Raw genomic sequence first — 3,332 nt, 5'->3', positions numbered from 1 at the left:
ATAAATATATGTGGAGTCTTTGATTATAATTGATAATATAGAAATAAAATATTTTCATAAAGCTAAATTTTTGTTATAAATTTGTGCTTTCATAGTGCACTTTATCAAGATCAAAGAAAGAAAATTAATTAATTACGATTAATTAGCATGAGAGTTTGACTACGTACGTTTTCAAAATATTGGCAGAACTGGTCAATGTAAAATAAAATTATTAATTCATAACAAAATTTAAAAATAAAATAAAATAAAATGTCAGCTAGCATTACGTAATTTTCTAAAGGATTCTACTATTTTCTTCATTTATAAGGAGATAGAAAATCAAGTCTGGACATTGAGCCATTGTTGTGTGATTAACTGCATCCACGCTAACGTCGATTAGGGACCACTGATGCAATAGAGGATCGTTCTTGGTTCGCTTTGTTGAGTTGGGGTGGTTGTGCTCGTGCAGCTATTTAACATATATACTAGTACCGATAACTTTTTTATTTGTGAAACAGAGGGAGTACTTACGTTTGTCTCAATTTACTAGACCATAACAAGAAATGATTGTTTATAAGCTTATTTATCAATCTAAGTACAGAAATACACATGAGACCACAGACCAAATATCTTTCAAATTTCTTACATCTTCAACTTATTCAATATTTATCAGCAAAATCTAGCCTGGAACTGTGGCTTTTCACGGTGGCACGGGGCAGGCGCAGAGGCAGCACGGTGGACTATTCGGTTGGCAGCAGAAACAAGGGCCACATTTTTCCAACTTAGCACCAAATTCTGCATCATGGTATTAATGTAATTTTGGATATACAAAGATACCTATTATTGATAGTACTAGTTAATGAGACTATTAACAATAATATACCTTGATAAATCAATCGAGATGCATCACACATCGAGGTAAGAGACAACACAAAGATGATGGCCAAAATAGTTGCTATGATCATGCACCTTTTACCCATTTTTTAGAAATATTCAATCAAACCATGGAACAATCCCTTTTATTTAAGGAGTTCAAGAAGATTATGATAATGGAGAAAGTTTGAATTTTTCTCTACTAGTTTGAATCTTTCTTTAATTTTTTAATTTGGTAAAGTATGACGTTTTAATAATGATCATCTCCAAGTTTTAAACTCTACAATAGTGTTGGGGATGTGGATAGTGTTATAAAATAATAGTAGAAGATAAAATTAAAGTTACATAAATCCAAGTCAAGGAAACATTATAACGTCGGTATACATTTATTTAATAGTTTTAGTTGGATAGAAAATACTTAAAAAGTCACCTATTTTAATCTACTATTCAAAGACAGATAAGATCGAGAAAGTAGTTAGCGTTTTCATGTAAATTATTAATGGTGTGTTGAATAAGATATAAGAACATTCACTATCTATGTGCTCTGTGCTCTAGGAGACGCACATCATCGTGCCCTCTTTGAACACCACTTTTTCTCATTATGGCCTAACTAACTACTCAATCTCATTTATTGTATACATATTGAGCAAATATTATTAACGATAATATTTAATAAATCATGTGAATATGTCTATTACTATATCATTTTTATGAAGAACTTTCATGAATTTCTGGGAAAATGAGGGTAATGCACAAACAACAACGGAAGCTCACTCGATTGACCCATGAGTCAAATTAAGGCATAAATTAAAGATGAAATAAGGCTTGTACAGAACTGGACTAACCTGGGCCATGAGTTAAATTATCATTCTCTCACTCCAAAATTCTTATTGGTTCCAAATCTATCTTGATGTATAAAATTTTATTAATTAGCAAGTGTTTTGGATGTTTAAAAGTGCATATTTCAGTGTTTTGTAGCACATTACTTGAGTTTTCATCTATTATCTCCTATTTTAGTGTTTTGATGAGTTTGTCGAGTTTTTGTAGTCACAGCAGGTAGAAAAGGATGAAACAACACCCAAAGATCTCAGGTCGGGCGTTTTAATTCATCGGACCGGGCATTCTCACCCTAGGCCGGGCGTATCCACTGGGCCCGGGCATTTTGACCTTAATCGAGACTCGAGACAAACGCCCGGGCCGGGCGTTTTCTCACTTACAAAAAGCCAGGCCGAGCGATTAGCTTGTGCGCTGCAATTACTGCATTTTTCGATCCGGGTATAAATAGGACCTAGGGTTCGACTCCAGTACACTTTCCACACGCCCCAGAAGCAGTTTTCGCGTCTTGAGAACAGATTGAAGCGACGAAGAGTCAGAATCATCAGCAAGATTGAAGACGATGACGATTTGCCATTCAATCCACCTTTGGGAGTATCTTCATTAGTTTTCCTATGTTCAATTCACTTTCTATGGATTCCCCTTGTGAATTTGCGTTGAATATGAGTGGCTAAATCTTTTGTAGAGTTTTGGTGAAGACTACAATGAACGCTTTTGATTAATTCAAGGACTTTTGATTACCTATGCTCTTGTGATTTCTTTGTTTCGTTCTTGAGCTTTTTCAGTTCAATTGCTTAGCTACCAATTGGGTTTGTTGACCTAGTTTTTGAGTAATGGAGAGATACCTAATTAGGATTGATAAAAGAATGAACAACACCTAGATAATTTGCATTCGAGAGAATGAATTCTAGAGTGAGGGCTTGAATCTTTTGTTTTAAGGAGTTAATTGTGAAGTATTAGAAGGAGACTTCAATATTAATGGTTAATCAACGGGTTGAGTGCACTCGAGAGGGGGCTTAGCCTAGACTAGCGGCTTTCCTAGGAATCCTAGAGACTTCAATTGGGCAATCGAAGTTGTTGAATTGTTCGCATTGTGTTCGTTATAGTTGGATCCAAAGCTCTACCTTGTTCTCTTATTTGAAGCTTATATTTTGTTGCGTGCTTTTAGCTTGTTTATGTTTAATTATTTTCTTAAATCAAACCAAACTTTCCGGATTATCTAGATAGTAGTTAAAGTTGGTTCATGGTACTTAAGTTTACACAATTCGTCTATGTGGGGTACGATACTCTTACTTGTTGTATGATACACTAGCCCCGTACACTTGCAGGTATTTCTCGTGTTAAAAATAAATCGAGTCAAGTTTTTGGCGCCGTTGTACTCTTCAACCACAAGTTGAGGTTTTTCCCGGGCAAGCTCAAATCTAAGTGGTCCAGAGCCTTCACTATCAAGGAAGTTATGAGCAATGGCACAATGGAGCTCATTGGACCCGATGGAAGCACGTTCAAGGCCAATGGTCAAAATCTAAAGAGGTTCTACACTAAGGAGCAACAAGACGAGGACTTTGTTGTTGGCTTGATCGAGAAGCGGTAAAAAGTTGCGCTATAGGGGAGACAACCCCTCGTAGGTACATTTATTGCTTTTGTGT

The 3,332-nt window shown here is 35.7% G+C and overlaps 1 long non-coding RNA gene across 1 annotated transcript; it reads right to left on the bottom strand.

Moving 5' to 3' along the window:
* Positions 1–533: 533 nt before the first annotated feature.
* On the bottom strand, positions 534–963 carry LOC121794249. The gene is made up of 2 exons (XR_006049253.1): positions 863–963; positions 534–774 (listed from the first exon to the last, which is right to left on the bottom strand). It is a non-coding gene; the product is annotated as an uncharacterized LOC121794249 (long non-coding RNA).
* Positions 964–3,332: the final 2,369 nt, after the last annotated feature.

Source organism: Salvia splendens, chromosome 3, assembly GCF_004379255.2.
Source record: "Salvia splendens isolate huo1 chromosome 3, SspV2, whole genome shotgun sequence".
NCBI lineage: Eukaryota > Viridiplantae > Streptophyta > Magnoliopsida > Lamiales > Lamiaceae > Salvia > Salvia splendens.
The sequence above is the reverse complement of the archived record's forward strand: the minus strand, read 5'-3'. Positions and strand labels throughout refer to the sequence as shown.